We start from the raw sequence: 15,938 nt of genomic DNA on the forward strand, positions 1-15,938 counted from the left end.
AGGCAGATGTGACCCACAGATGTTACTACAAATTAAGCAAAGAAAGGAGCTCAGCAAAATGTGTCTCAGGAGAGAATGTACCTTGTGTATCTCGAATACAGCATAAGGACTCCCTAAGCTGGGGAGTTTCTCTGAAGATGTTTCCCTGGCTCTTGTTTTGCCAGAATATGAGACTGAATAATTGTATGATTTCTACTGTGACACTACTTGGAATCTCAAAGGACAGGTTCCTACTCTATTAAATATTCATAGAATCATAGAATAGTTAGAGTTGGAAAGGACCTATTTCCAACTCCTAACTATTGAGAGACATTGTGACTTCCCCAGAGAGATTGCAAGTGGAGAAACAGAGGCATACTCTGACTTGCTTCTCCATTTAATCTCCCCTTAGTTGGCTGGAGGTGGTTATTCCAGCTCAGTTGTTGCACATCATATTGTTAAGCCCCAGTTCATTAATTGCTCATGAGTCTGAATGTCAGGGCTTGCTGTGATGGAGTGACGGGCAATCTGAGGCTGGTGATGTGGTTATAGTAACACTCGAGCATGTACCTGTTTATTGAGTGAGCATGCTTCACATGCTGAGAAATAACCAGTGTCCCGTGAAAGGAACATGTCAGATCCTGGTCAGAGAACAGAAGGTAAGAGCTTGGACACAGAAAAACAAACCTAAGAGAAAGTTTGTGTCATTACTGAGTAGCAAGTTGTTGATAACTCCTATCCCTGTTGGCCCAGAGGGAAGGAGGTAGAGTCCAAACAGTTCTCTCTCCTAAGGGCAGATTTTATTTAGGAGAAAGGAACAGGAAATAAAAGTAGTATGAGGCACAGAGAATGCGATTATGAGGATATAAAACTAACAACAGGCACATCCTGAGTGACAGAATGAGGCTGAACTGTGTCTGGAGTGTGGCAAAGTGGTGCCCAACTTCCCATCTGCCTCCCTTGCCTCATAGTGAGGTGTGCTGTAGGGAACTGGAGCACCAGCAAGGGAGTGACAGGGCTGTGAAGGAAATAAATGTACCTGTACAGAGTGCTGCCCCCGGGAATGGCTTTGCTATTAATAACAGTAATAACGTATGCCAGGATGTGGAAGAAGCATCTTTTGGAAAGTGCTGATCACTGCCACTATCTGGTATGGAAACAAATTGAAAACATCAGTTTCATTATTTTATAATGCACAGTAATGCCACTTTTGTATTTTTTATTATTTCCTTGTGTTTAAATATTGCCTGGAGGAGAGCTGTTTGGTTTAGGTGGCCATGCTGCAGACTGGCAGGTAAATCGGGGTGCTGCATGAGGGAGGGGGCTCAGCTGCCGTAGACAGCAGTAACTACAGTAGCCAGAACAAAGAGGTCCCAGAAGCTGGTTGCTCTGGAGTCCTATCCACCAGGACACGTCCTGGTCAGCTTGTCCTCCCTCTGCCCCAGATCTGCTGCAAATGGAACAACTTGGAACGCAGCCCAAATCCCACTGGAGCAGTTGGAATGCAGATGGCGTGGAAACCTGAAGGTGATTTCTTCCTTCCCTTCTGCCTTACTGAATAGAGAAAGGGCAAAGAGAAAAACCTTTCCTATACAAAGGAGAAAGGGGAAGAGAGGTTCACAGAACTCAGTTCTTGGACCAAAAGTCTGTGCTGAAAGTGAGTTTGCCTGCAGGATCAAGGGATGTCTATTCATGGGACTGAAGTGTGTGTGGATGCAATGCAGCCCTTGGGCAGGGAGAAAGAGATCACCCTGAGATCAGAGGTTTTTCTGAAGGAGTTAACCTGGGCAGTGTCTAAGTACTGTAGCTTCAACAGCTTTCCTTTTAGTAAGGAAAACATTTTTGTTGTTCTCATAAACTGTACTCAGCAAAGCCTCCTTATACTGAATCACTAATTTTTCCATAGGGAAAGCTGGCTGTGAGTGCAGGCTTATTATGGAGAAAGTTGCAATGTGCTTGTTTGCAGACTCAACAGAGTGTTTCCTGCTGTTTCCTGATGTAGCGAGTTCCTCTAAAGGTGGGTAATCTCCAGTCCCTGGGGCTGTTCCCTTCAGTCACACAGGGCAGGATTCAGGCTGGCTTCCAGGGCCCTAGCTCCAATGCACACTGGGCCAGAGCTGTGGGATATTGGTGAGAGCTGCAAGGATGCTCCTACGACTGTGCTAGTCCCATAGCTCACCAGAAATGGCAATGCCTGGGTTTAGAGAGGTCACAGAGCTACGGGCTTCAATGTCAATGCCATTTGTACTCAAGTTTCTGTGAATTGAGGGCTTCTGATCAGCCTGGGTACATAAAACAGCCCCCAGACAGGCTGGGAGAGCAGCTGCCACAGCAGCATAGCCAGTGAATGGCTTAATAATCTTAAGGATCTTATAGAGTCCTTTACCACTTGTGAACAGGGCCCCTGAAAGCATCTTATGTGTATGAGATGTCAAAGTAAATGCCTCTCAGTTTCTTCAGGCTTTAGCTCTCTGCTCTTCTCCCAGGCTCTGCTTTTTCCTGCTGTGCTGAGCACTCAGGCAGAACTGAAAGGGCCCCTTACCTCTGTTATCCATGTGGTCATATGGAGTAGCAGCAAGAGCCAAACAGGAGGAAGTTTTTCTTTTTTCCTGGGGCTTTGTGTATGCTTTTCTCTCTTCTTTTTTTCCCCACTCTTCTTATTTTAAATGAGATGCACAATGAAAGGAGAAGTGAATTTAATTATGAAGCCGTGTCTTCCTCCCCTCTGTGTCTTTCTGGGCTGGGAAGTGCAGTCATCTCCCCTTTGATGCAAGAATGAATTCAGTAGCACTCACTGTGAAATTATTATTTATTTCAAGTGGAAAGAAATGTCTTTCAGTTCAGTGCCAGTTTCTACCTCAGAGAACAGCAAGGGGAGAAAATAATGCAGCAGCACTTTAGGTGTATATGCATAGCTGGTAAAGGGGCTGGGGCACCTGCATGCTTCCCTGAATGTGTATTCCCTCTTGCTAGCACACAGATGTTAAACAGCAGAGCAAGCAATGTCTTGTTCAACTCTCTAGAGCCCCTTTACATGCTGACTTGTATGTTATGACACTTAGACCTTTGAAACTAATCCACTACACTGAATTGTAAGACTCCAATTTGCTGATGAGGTAAGAGAAGCAAAGATAAGTGAAGATCAGTGAAAGAGCCAGGAGGAGAATTCAGTAGCCACAGCCCAGCATATCAATAGATGTTTCACATCTTTAAAGCTGAGAACATCAGATGTGTTCTCTGGGACAGGGGCAATCTTCTTGGTGTATCTGTACCTTGTGTAGCATGGAGGAGTCCTGGTTCACTGGTTAAGGCTCCTGTTGCTTCCACAGGGTGAATAGCAGTATTTCACCAAGTCAGAGCCATTGTTGACTGTCAGAACACCACATTTCAGAGCCGGAATGGTCTGAGCAAAGGGTAAATGTCAGTGCTGCATCTTTCCTGACCCATCATTTTTCTGGTTATGAGCCAGACATCCCCTTGTCTCTGCAGTGCACTGGTAAGAAGGAGGACAAGGTCATTCAGACTTCAGTGCCTCTGTCTCATTGTGTTTCTCTGAGCTGTGAGCAGCCTGGGACTTTGTGTAAGGCCTTAATGAGGCCCAAGCAAAAGTTGACTTAAAAAATAAAAAATTCCTTTATGATGTGTGCTGCAGAGCAACAAATGGATAATAAAAGGGCTGGAGACTGGAGGCAAATCCTCCCTTTAGGTTAAGGGAAATTAAGTCCTTTGGGGGATGTGTAATGTATGAGGCTTCATTATTCTTCTCGGGACAAGCAATGTATGATCCCTTGGTCAGAGAGATGAAAGGATCATAAACTCAAATGGCTCCACATAGTCCATGTGACTCAGACAGCACCAGAGAATCTGCTGGAGGTAACTATACAGAGCTCAGCCTGCCTTGTGCTGTAAAAGCTGTTCCCATGATGCTGGGAATCATATTGTCCTGATGCTTTCGTGTCCTCTCAGGGCAGGTGGACACATACTGTCTGCATGGATGGTTAGCTGGGAGAGGGTCTTCTGGAGGCAAGTAAAAGGCCACAGAAGAAACACGTATCAGGAATAAACCCAGGTCAAGAAGTCTCTAACCCCTCCTGCACAGTCCCAGGTACTGGCTCTTCTCCTGTGCAGTCTTTCTGGCTGCCCCAGCTCAAGCCTACCTCTGCTTTCCTCCCTGACCTCCACTCCCATCTCTCTTGCACATACTAAGTCTTATCCATGTTGTGATGCCCTAATACATTTGTTGTCCCTGCTCCCAGCTTCTGAATCCCTTTGCTATAATCAGCGTGACTCAGAACAACATCCCTGGAGCAAAAAGAAATAATGTGCCTTGTTCTGCTGCTCCCTATTCAAAGGTAAATTGATTTTCTGCCCTCCGAGAGCAGATGCTCACGTCTTTTTCTTTGCCTCTCTCCCTGCTCTCTACCAGATTTAGGAGAAATCACATTCTGGGTTTTTTTTGTGGAGTTTGGGGATGGAGAGAAGTTGTGTTATTGGGAGCTTGCCATATGTCTTATTATTGAGTTGTAGATCAAAGACAATGTATGGTCCTGTACTTGTTGTACCACTGCACGGGGGAGTGTGTGTGTCTGTGCATCTTTTGAGCTTACCCTCTATATTTCTGCCATACTTGTAGATTCTAGACACTTGTATCTCAGTGTGTGCCCCTTTGTGTGTGCTAAGCTGTTGTACATGTATTTATCTGGGCTCAGGTGTATATATGGGCCTTGTGTAAGAATCTTGTGTGTTCCTGTGACTTGCTACATCCCTAAGTCCTTGTTGGTCCCTGGTATGTGTGCCTATACCTCACTGTTAGGCGGAGCAGGTTGGCTCCTGCTGAGGAGTCAGCACTAGGTTTGAGTACAAACTCTAGTGCCATACAGTGAAATGCTGCAGCTTGCTTTAGATTTAAGTACAGGGCATCACTTTTCTCCTTTGTATTGGAGCTGGGATTGATTCCTTGTGCCAGTGACGTCTCCCTAGCAATAAAATGTCCTTGCCACCCAAGCCATCCAGTCCTCATACCTGGAAGTGATTGACACCTACCACAAAGCTCTACAGTTAGGAAATGGGAAAGCAATTTCTGCTGGTTGACACCAGAAAGCCCTGCTCAGCTGTGGGAGATACCCTAATCTGTGGCTTTAAAGCTGGACCAACTGATATTTTTCATACCTGTCGTCTTGTTTTACATCTGTGACTCTGCAGTTCTGGGGAATCCTCGTGGATTTTCCACTCTTGGCTTACTCTGTCTCCATCTTTTCCCTTTTTCTGCTCTTTCTGCCTCTGCAAAGATGTCACCATGATGAAGCTCCTGATGGATCCCTGGGTGACTCGCACCCAGTGGTGATGGATTGCTGCTCTCTGTGCTGCACGCTCCAGCTGTCTGCAGTTCAGCTGCTGGATTGACAGGGCCTATGAATCACTCTTGGAAGGCAAAGTGCTCTGAGAGCTCTGGCCCCGTTTGCAGTGTGCTGATGTGACACAGCCTCACAGAAACCATTTACACGTGGACTGGGGTGGATGTGGATCTTGGAGCCAACTGCCAGGCTCTCATGTGCCCCTCTTTGGGTTTGAGGAGGCTGGGTTAGAAGGGCTGAGAACATACTGCTTCCCCTGTGTTTCTGCTGTTTTCCTTCTGTGTATGCAGTGTTTCACAGAACTGAAAAAGGAAGGAGCTATGATCTGAAGAAATTGTAGAGGAGAATTGGGACAGTGGATGATACGGAGGTAAGGATAATGCACCATGCAGGCAGCTGCAGAGCCTCCTCACAGAAGATGTGCATAGAAATAGGGGAAGGAAGAGCTTGGACAGTGCTGCTGTCTTGCTTATTCCCCCCTTTGCTTTGTTTTCATGTGGAATAGTATGAGCTGAAGGGCACAGAGAAGAAGGAGCCCTGGGAGAACAAAAGGGGAATTCCAGCAAGGCAAGCAGGTGAAGCTGCTCATTCCACTGTTCCAGGATCCAAGACACTTGATCAGTGCATGTCTCCAGGAATTTGCCAAAGTTGTCCTTGGAAGGACCTGCAGCAGTAGTACTTCATCCTCCTGATGCATGTGCCCCCTGTGCACCATGGGTCTAGCACAGACACCATCAGTCATTCCTGAAAAGCATCCCAACATCCTCCTTACGAATCTTGCAGTTACTCAATGGAAGTTTCCTGTTCTTTACCCCTGCTCTCATCAGGGTAATGACAGCCTCACAAATCTCTCTAAACACCACCACCAGCTCTAGCAGCTACGTGAACCTCCGGTGGACCCCATCAATTGGGGGCCCCCATTTTCCACAGGGTGGCAGCAACGTGCTTCCATTGTCCATGCTGAGTGCTCCCGCTTGGTGCTTCTCCAAGGTTCTGGCTGGAATTAAGCCTGAAAAGAGGAATGTTTCTAGGAGGGAGAGAGGGAATCTGCATGTACAGCATACATCCCCAGATGAAGCGTCCTGACAACGTTAAGAAACAGAAGGCAGAGCTGTATGCAGGACATTGTTGCTTCTTTCCAATGCAGCATGAACCTGCCTTCCAGATTAACCCTCTTGTTTTGTTCCCCAGGATGGGAGAGGTTGAACCTGTGAAGTGGCAGATGAAATCTTTCTTCCGATGATCTTTATTTTTTGTGGCTGGCTTTGAAACGATGGTGAAAATTCTCCACAAGAATACCTCATGCATATTCAATTGCAGCGCCAGCAACACTTTGCAGTCATGGATTATTTATATATGAAATAACCAAAGCTTCATAAATAATAAAATAGCAGCAATCTCCGCTGTGTTTTATGTTCCCTGTAGCCAGCACGGGTGCAGGGAGGATGTGTCTTTGTGGCATATTTAGATGCTGTATCAGCCCCTTGCAGGCTGGGAGCAATGGGAGGACAGAGGTAGCAGAGCAGTGTGCAGGTGAAGGCACTGGAGGTGTAGATATGCACAGTTCAATATGTGCACAAGGCAGTGTTTCATTTGCTCCAGTGTTTTGGGTGATTCTGGCAGCAGAGGACTTCTGTGAGCATGAAGGCATATGTGTTGGTGAGGCAAAGGTAGGAGTCCATGAGGAGGGACTGCCGTAAGGGGAGAAAGCTTTCAGCCAGGACGTGTTGCTTGTGGACAAAGAAGATGCAGCGCTTGGCTCTTTGTTTTGGTAACTTGACAGCAGCTGCCTCTATGCCCATAAACATATAGGGTATCCCCATAATGGACTTCAGTAATAGCAGGGCATCAGGTTGTTAAAGCAAATGAAGCCCTCACTTCTTAGAATTGGCTCTAATAGATCCATGCTTGGTGGTTTGAGACCATCCAAAAAGCTGCATGTTGGCAGAACTAATGATCTCCTCTCGGAAGGCTCAGGTTTGTCGAAGTGGCATAGATAAAGGAGAGGACAATGAGCTTTCCCTCTAGCCAGAGCAGCACTCACTTGCAGTTTCCTCTCCTTGAAGTAAATCTGTGCTTTAATCCCCAGGACAAATCTCTCTCCGATTTCCCAGCTGAACAACTGGCATGTGCTATGCAGCTTGTTATATGAGTAAGCAGCATGATTATGGGGAATGTCTAACAGAGTTCCTCTCCTCCAGCCTAACACTGCTGTTCAGTCAGTAGTAAAGCAGGGTAAGAATTAATAGCTGCTTTTCCTATCACCAGACAGCAGTTTGAGCAGACTCCACTGCTTTCAGAAGAGCTCTTCTGCCCAGATGCCTTTGCTGGGTACTCGGCAATGAGTAATCCTTTGGGGATGAATAGAGAGTACTGAGCCCTCCATTGCCCATGGTCTTCCTTCCCTCCCTGAAGGTTAATGCTGATGTCCCTCTCCCTTTCACTCCCACTGGGAAGCACTAAATGCTAACTTGGTACAAGTGTCTGTTGCTGTGAAGGATGATTCATCACTTCAGTTTGGTGGCAGCATACTTATCCCCCCACCTGCCCACCTGGGAAGAGAAAAGACAAATTGCTGTCATCCCTTTTTATGGAACAGATAACCAGGTGGTAACAAGAGTCACCTTGGCTCAAAGTCATTCAGGATGAGTTATTTGTTTGCTTACAGTGTCTTAGAAAGAGAGGGGAATTGTCTCCTAGTTACAGCATCTCCTGGCATTGCTGCAGTTGTGCATTGCTTGAAGTTGCAATTGTTCTGATGCACAGCATGAAGTATGCACAGTTCCCCACCAGGGTCCCATGGATCTTCTGTAGCTTTCCATGGCTGACACAGCACTTCTGCTCCCAGGGAAGAAGATGAATCTCTGCTTAAGGTTTGGGAACAGGCTCAAGAAAAAAGAAGACCATTTACTTTCTTGCTGCTGTGACTTCAGGTCAGCTTGGGCTCTTGACTTCACTAACGGCTTTAAAACTACCTCGCATTTCTCATCTCTTTTATCCTATGGGATTTTTCTTTCTCTGCCTTTATTCTCTGACCCTTCATAAATCCTTCCTGACCCTCCCCTCCCTGCAGCCACATCACCTCAGGCCGTTGTCAGTTCTTGCATGCTAAGCAAAATTGGGCTGGATGACAGATGCTGAAAGAAACCTGAATTTTCTAGGAGACAACATTGGGAACCTGTTAGCTTTGTCTGCACATTGTGACACCGATTGTTTCTGTCCTCATGTTGCCATGAGGTATGGGGAATCGCTTGAGGAACCAGGGATTTTGCTCAAATGTTGCCCATTTCCATAGTATTTACTGTGAACTTAGCACTATTTTCTCTCTTTTGGTTTTCAACCCTGGAGATCCTAGAGGAACAAGATGCCACAGGTTAGTTTGTTGTGTTCAGAAGCCCATTCCAGTCTTTTACAGTAGCAATGAAAAGCTGAAACATTTGACCCAGGTGTGACCTAAAGAGTCAGAAACCAGAAAGCACATGAGAGTACTTCTTTATAAGCCAATCTGATGAGTTATAAAGTGCTTGACATAGATCTGAATTCATAGAATCACAGAATGGTTTGGGTTGGAAAGGACCTTAAGATTTTATCTAGTTCCAAGCCCCTGCCATGGGCAGGGACACCTCACACTAGACCATGTAACCCAAGGCTCTGTCTAACCTGGCCTTGAACACTGCCAGGGATGGAGCATTTACCACTTCTCTGGTTACCCTGTGCCAGCGCCTCACCACCCTCACAGTAAAGAGGTATCTTCCTTGTATCCAACCTGAACTTCCCATTTCAGTTTGAACCCATCACCCCTTGTCCTGTCACTACAGTCCCTGATGAAGGGTCCCTCTCCTGCATCCTTGTAGCCCCCTTCAGACACTGGAAGCTGCTCTGAGGTCTCCACGCAGCTTCTCTTCTCCAGGTTGAACAGCCCCAATGTTCTCAGCCTGTCTCCATACGGGAGGTGCTCCATTCAAGGGTCTTCAAGAAGTTCTAAACAGTGCTGGCTGCTGGCAGCCCTCTTGCCCATATGTATTTAGTGATCTTGGGTGCCCAGATACTGATACCATAAAAGATGAAGAGAGACTTGAGGACTTTCTAGAAACGAATCTCCTGAAGGTGTTTGTCAGTAGATCTTGAATTGTTAGTCATGTTTGAAAAATGAACATTGTGGGATTTTGAAGGATGCTGTGTGGGCAAATACAAACTGAGATGGAAAATCTGACATTATCCTTCCTTTGTGCTTAGACAGAAGCATTCCCCGAACAGGCTCTTGGAGGCAGCTTAGTGCATCTGGAGGATGCTCTTAGCAGGGCTGTGCAACTGCATTCTTGAGCTACAAGACCAGAGATCTCACTTTTAGGGCACTGTTTCTATTTTCTTGTGTTGTGACCATGATTCAATACGGTACAAAGTTACTGGCAGCCCATCTGAAGTCTTCCCCTTTTAGCCACGTATGTGGGTGTTTTACTTTTTTCCCTGATCTTCTGTACCAAGAGCCTTTGTGCTGTTTGCTGCTGAAGAGATGGTTGCATTTTATTTACGTGGGCAAAAAGAGACTTTGTAATATAAAAAGCTGAACCTAACTATATATTGCAAAGAGATATTACTGAGCATGCAAGAAAAAGGCATTCTTATTCTGGGGATTTCACTTGTTAGAGTGCAGTAAGAGCTCATTCATTTGATAGTGTATATATAAATGCTATCTTTCCAGTTAAAATTGTGACAAATTCACCCCCAGGCATTTCACAGTTACTGCTCAGCCTCACATCTTTGCATCTTGAACAGTCATTGTGACAAAAGCGCTTGAACTCGGAGCTGCCTGGTCCAAAATCCATCACTCCTTATACATGAGCTAAAGGAATTTGCTGAGGTCCTTTATGAGCAAGACACAGGTACAGACTGTGGCACAGGTTAGCATCTCCCTGTCTGCCCATCAGAGGGCAATATAATGGTCATGTGGACCATTGCAGGTGACTTGACATTTCATTTGCCCAGGGTGCCACATTAAATAGTAATGCCTGTAACAGGTCATGGAATTACAGGCATGAGCCATATTCCTTTGACCTCCTCCAGATTCTGCTTGGATTCCCTCCTCCTGCTAGTTTAGCCAGGCAGCCTCCCACCTGCGGGTAGAGAAAGGTGAGATTTGCATAGTGGCCAGTGCAGGTTTCTCCTGTTTGTTGCCACCTCTTCTCTCCAACTGGGAATTCTAAGGTAGAGATAATTCTAAGGTAGAGATAAGCTGGAAATAGCATTTCAGCATCAGCAGTTCTCTCTTCCTTCTGTTTCCCTGTAGCCTCTTTGGGCTGCTCTTTACCATATGGATCAGCCCATCACCTCTTGTGTGAGCCTCATTACTGGGATTCTTCTGTTATTGCTTTGCCTACAGCCTTGACTTTCCTTTTATGTTTTCTGTTTGTAATTAAATTCCTCTCAACTGGTAAGTCACTGTACTGAAATGACTGTGTGAAACAGCCTGCTACCAGTTTCATTCCCCACATGGTTGAGTGTGTCTCTACCCTCTCTGTTCGTGATAAAGAGCAGAGGGTAGATAAAGAATCGTTTAGAATCATATAGCTTTTCCTTTATGTGTTCAGCACATAACAAGCAGATCAGATGAGGCACTGTAAGTCCCCAGGCTGAGAATTACAGGGGAAGTTTAGATTGGATCTAAGGAGGAAATTCTTTCCTGTTAGGGTGGTGAGGCGCTGGAATGGGTTGCCCAGGGAGGCTGTGAATGCTCCATCCCTGGCAGTGTTCAAGGCCAGGTTGGACGAGGCCTTGGGTGATATGGTGTCCCTGCCCATGGCAAGGGGTTTGGAACTTCATGATCTTAAGGTCCTTTCCAACCCTAACTATTCTATGAATTCAGTTCTGCAAAGCTTTAAGCTGTTCCTGAGGTTACTGGCTGCTGCTTGCTTGCTGATGTTACTGTGAGTTCCAAAGAGTCAATCCTGCATCTTGTGCACTAGTATCTCAGCAGTGCTCCTCTGTAAGTGCTTGTCTCTTGCTCAGGAACTCATTGCTAATGGGGATGCCACCGCTGAAAAGGAGAATGAGAGCCTCAGGAGTGGGTCCAGTTTCTCAGGTCTTTGATTTGGGCAGTCGTTCAGGAGCCTGCTGCTGGTGCACCCTGTTACATGTAATACTATAATGGTTGAAAAGACTTCACCTAATGAGAGCAGGGACTCCTCACATCTGCTTTCCCACCTCGTCTGCTTTTAACTCACTCTGGCTATTAGTGCCACTCAGGAAGCAGAGGACTGTAATCACTCACCCTCTTCTACAGTGCCATCTCCCTCTGATATTTTCAGGTTTCCCTTTGCTTATTCTGACTGTTCTTGGTGATCTGCTCCAGGTCTGGTTAATTTTTCTTTTTCATCTTCTCCTTTCTCTTTTTCTTCCTCACACACACAAATGCACCTTCAGCCATTAGTCTACAGTAAAGCTCATCGCTCAACTCAGTTCAACCCTTGTCCTGTTTTGAACAGCTTCAGTGCGTACCAGAGATGTAGAAGTGTTCTTTGATTTAGCCTGGATCGGGGACAGCTGCTCTTCTTACCAGTTCCAAGGAGATTTAACCCAGCCCATAACGAGGGGGCCCACATTGCCATCTCCCTTCTGCTTTGCCCATGTGCCAAAGCAATCCTGTCTTCCAAGCAGCCACCTGCCCCTTGTTTTTCCCTGCTGCCTCCGTCTGTTCTCAGTACAGCCCCCAGTTCCTTAAGAGCTATTTCCTGGCTGGTCTAAACCACACTCATCCATACCCTTGGAATAAACTGTACGATTGTTTTGGCATTTCTCCAGGAACAGTTTGCCCCCTTCATGTTGGATTGTGGCTCCAAATGTGCTGCCTGAGACGGCCTCTCCAGTGCTGCTATTGCTGCCTTCAGTAACAGGGAGGAGGTTGAAAAAATAGATCAGGAATTTGATTCTAAATCACTTCCCCAACAAAACTACCCAAAGTGTTGAAGGTCACTTGTAATGAAGCTTTCAGATGGGTACAGCCTCACAATCAGAGAGAAAAAGAGGGAAAGGAAAATGAGGCTGGAGATGAGTTCAAGTTAATCTTGAAGCAATTCCATGTTTGGTTTGGAGTCCAGAATGTTAACAGGAAGGTGAAGAGAAACAAACTGCTTTTGAGGGGTTTCTCTGTTGTGCTAGGAAAGGCTGCATAGTCCTTTAGTGGTGCTTAGCCCTAACTGGATGAAAACCTGTGAGCAAAGCCCCGTGCTCCAAGCTCTTCAGGGGAGGGAAACAGCAATGAAAGCCTTGTGATGGTGCCTGCATGCCTACAAAGTGACTTAGAATCAATTCCTCTTGCATGGAAGTTGGAAGCCCTTTGGAGACCCCAAATGCCTTCCCATAGCAGAGTGGTAGCGTGGAGAGACAAAGCCCTGACTTGCAGGAAAAGGAGCAAGTAGGACTTAATAATAAAAAGTAGAAATTCTTGAAAATCCTTTTTTTTTGACATTTAAAATTTATGTTTTCAAACAAGAAATGAATTTACCAAAAGAAGTAAATATGTCTTTTAAAAGATTGACATGAAATGAGCTGGTTTCAAATTATTGCCAAGAAGCTTATTGATTTTCTCCGTCAGGGGGTTAGATTTCTGTGGCATTTGATTTTCCATCTGTTGTCAGGATGGGAATTACTGTTTTCCAAGATTGATGTTTTCTGGCTTCCATCTCAGCTTAGCTCTGTGTCTGGGCATGGGCTGCCTGGGGCTTTGCTGTCCTGTATGAATCCACTTCTTCTGCTGCAGTTCAGCTCAGACCAAAAGGCTTTGTTGGCACAGCAAATTGTACCTGGGTAACCAAAGCTTTGGGAGCTCCTTCCACCCACCCAACAGCAGGCCCAGGACATGGAAAATGCACAGGGCAAAAACCTGCATGTGGATCCTGGACACTCACCTTAGTGCTGCTTGTCCCCCAGCTCACTGCTTCCGTTCTTGTCTGCCCAAGTCTTATCCCGGCTCCCAGTAAAACAAACTGTTCATTGATGCAGCTTTGGATTACATTTCTTGCCTCTTTTCCAGACTTATTTCCTCTGGGATCTCCCAGCGAAGCACTTCAGCAGAGAGGAGTGGGAGTGAGGAACGGAAGAACAAGCAAGGCTCCAGTATACAGCCTTGAGAGCTAGAGAGATGTTCAAGAGACTCAAGTGGGATGATCTGTCTTTATGGTGACCCTGTAGGGTGCATCAAAATAACTGTTCATTGAAATCCATGGGAAGAGGTGTGAAGTTTAGTGTGGAAATACTTCCTGTTGGTGTCCATGGATCTAACTCCCTCCCTCCTTCTCACCCACCATCACAGACTTCTGTGATCTTTGGAGAGCCCACATCCCCAGCCCCAAGAGAGCATTATTTTTTACTTGGCACTTAGCCCCCAGGGCTCAGTGTTATTTATACTGGCGGTGGTGGGAAGAGGGAAAGAAATAGGGCACTTGCTGAGTTTTACAGTGCCTGTCATGTTTATCATCTTTGAAGTTCACTGGAAAAAGACTTCAGGAAACACAAGCAGGAAGTAAATCTCTTTATTCTCTAGGGAGGCTGTTTGGATTGTGAGAGATTTCCATGGCTACATTCAGAAGGAACTTTTTTACTGCTAAGCAGGGGAATTTTATAGCATAAGCATGGATTTCAGGGGTATCATCAACAAATAATGGTCTATCTCTTGGGTGCAGTGCCCTTTAGGGAGAGCTTTGGGATACTGATAATGAAAAAGCATCAGTCATCCTTTATAGCAGTGTTTGAAAGTTGCTTAACTGTGTGTGAGAAAGTGCAGGAGAAACCAGGCATGTTGAACTGGACTTGTGTCTTTCAGGGCTTGTGGAATGAAGCCTAAAAGGAAAAGTCTTGAGGGTGTTTTGTCATAGGCTTCTTGTGGGAGAGGACCCATATCCATCCTTGCAGACCTTATATCCCAGCTTCATGAGGAATTGGCAGCTCCCGGAGGGCTGTCTTCTGTCTCAGGCTAGATCCCAGCCCTTGCCTCTTTGTACAGCTCTGGATGTGTGGCCTTTGCTTGGCTAATGAAGCTGTCTGGAGCTTTGAAAGCCCAAGTATGCTCCTAGTACTCATAAAATACCTGTTATTCCATAAGAACCCAAAAGTACAATGCAATTGGGAAAGTAAGCTTGGAAATGCAAAGCAATTCCATGGGGAAAATGTCTCAGTAATTAGACTTGACATTTTGGTGAGTGACTACACCTTTGAAGGGAACATAATCCCTTTTCATGAGCTTCGTATCTATACCCTGATGAGTACCACATATGCATGTGTAGACACAGGGGCAGGCATACACGTAAGTTTAAGCACATGGCCATTCTATGCACTATACACAGCTGACAAGCAGCACCATGAGCTTGTGCATGCAAAGAGATATTCTTGGTCATAATACAGCACAATACTGCCTGTGTAAGTGGTGATGCACACACATGACAGAAGCTTGGCAATTATAGGGAAATAGGTAATAGCTCCCATGCTCTGCTTCCATTTTCTGCAGTTACAAAATATGCTGTAGCCAAAAATGCTGGTTTGTTTGCTGGAATTTTCCATCAGCACTCCTCTATCCCAGGGCTTGGGGTTTATTTTACTTAGGTTTTGTGTGTCACACCTATGACAGTGCCTCTATCAACATCTAAAAGAAGTCTATCAATGTAATGGGCAAATAAATAAGCCTCTAAGATCTAATTTATGCACGTGCAGATAAGCACATCTCCCAAAGGCGTGCTTTTGAGAGGTGTCAGCTGGAGTTGCCCTGTGGCCCAGCAGTAAAAATGGTTCTCTTCCAGTAATGTTCCTGCAGAGCTTTTGTACTGGAAAATCACATCTTTGGTTGCAGGCTCATCTGTTAGACACAATGCACCTTGACGTCAAGCCTCCCAAGCCAAGCTGTGGCCCATCCTTTCCTGCTAGAACACATAATTGGGCTGGGGAGCAAAGAGCAATTGTGGGATACAAAACCAACTCTCCATGGGACTCTCTACAAAGATTTTCCACAGTGGGAGCTGGCCACATTCCCCTGAGCTGCACAGATGCTTGAGAAGGAGGCTGGAATTTCCATGGCAACAGGCTGCATTCTGCTGACTCCAGTGGTCTGTCGCTCTCTGGATATGTCTGTCACCCCTGGTGCTCTGAGTTTCAAGGCCAACAATGTGTGATGGACACAGATTGAAGTGGGGTTGTGCTGGGTTCAGACATCCTGGTCAAGGGGATGTACTGCAAATGCAGCTGATGTCGAGGCACTGTGAAGTGACGGTGATACAGGCACATCCTCTGGTTTGGTTCAGACATTAGCTACACCAGGGTCATGCAAGTTTAGCTGTTGTTGAGCTACTAGGAAGCTCAAAGGCATCATGTCAGAATACGACTGTGTCCTTGTCTAGTTCCCCTCAGCCAAAGAGCTCAGGTTTTTATATGTGTCAGTGTCTCAGTGAGGCAGTCACAGTAGGGAAACTGAGGCAGCCCTGGAAGTAGTCAGGTATACAGAAAATGCCAGTCCAAGAGCTAGGAGCAGGATCAAGAAGTTCTCACTTCCTCTGTTCCCCCACCTCCCTGTGAGGAACTATCACCTCTCATGGAACTTGCAGAGTAGGAGGATATTCCTGG

General features: G+C 45.9%; 1 protein-coding gene and 1 long non-coding RNA gene across 2 annotated transcripts in view; both read left to right on the forward strand.

Moving 5' to 3' along the window:
- Positions 1-15,938, forward strand: part of DISP3 (dispatched RND transporter family member 3) — a 132,212-nt gene that overhangs the window by 29,566 nt on the left and 86,708 nt on the right. The window lies entirely within an intron of this gene.
- On the forward strand, positions 2,882-6,088 carry LOC134156658 (uncharacterized). The gene is made up of 2 exons (XR_009962014.1): positions 2,882-5,703; positions 5,839-6,088. It is a non-coding gene; the product is annotated as an uncharacterized LOC134156658 (long non-coding RNA).

Source organism: Pezoporus occidentalis, unplaced genomic scaffold (genome assembly GCF_034315485.1).
Source record: "Pezoporus occidentalis ecotype Australia unplaced genomic scaffold, CSIRO_AGI_Poc_V1 ctg119, whole genome shotgun sequence".
NCBI classification, from domain to species: domain Eukaryota; kingdom Metazoa; phylum Chordata; class Aves; order Psittaciformes; family Psittacidae; genus Pezoporus; species Pezoporus occidentalis.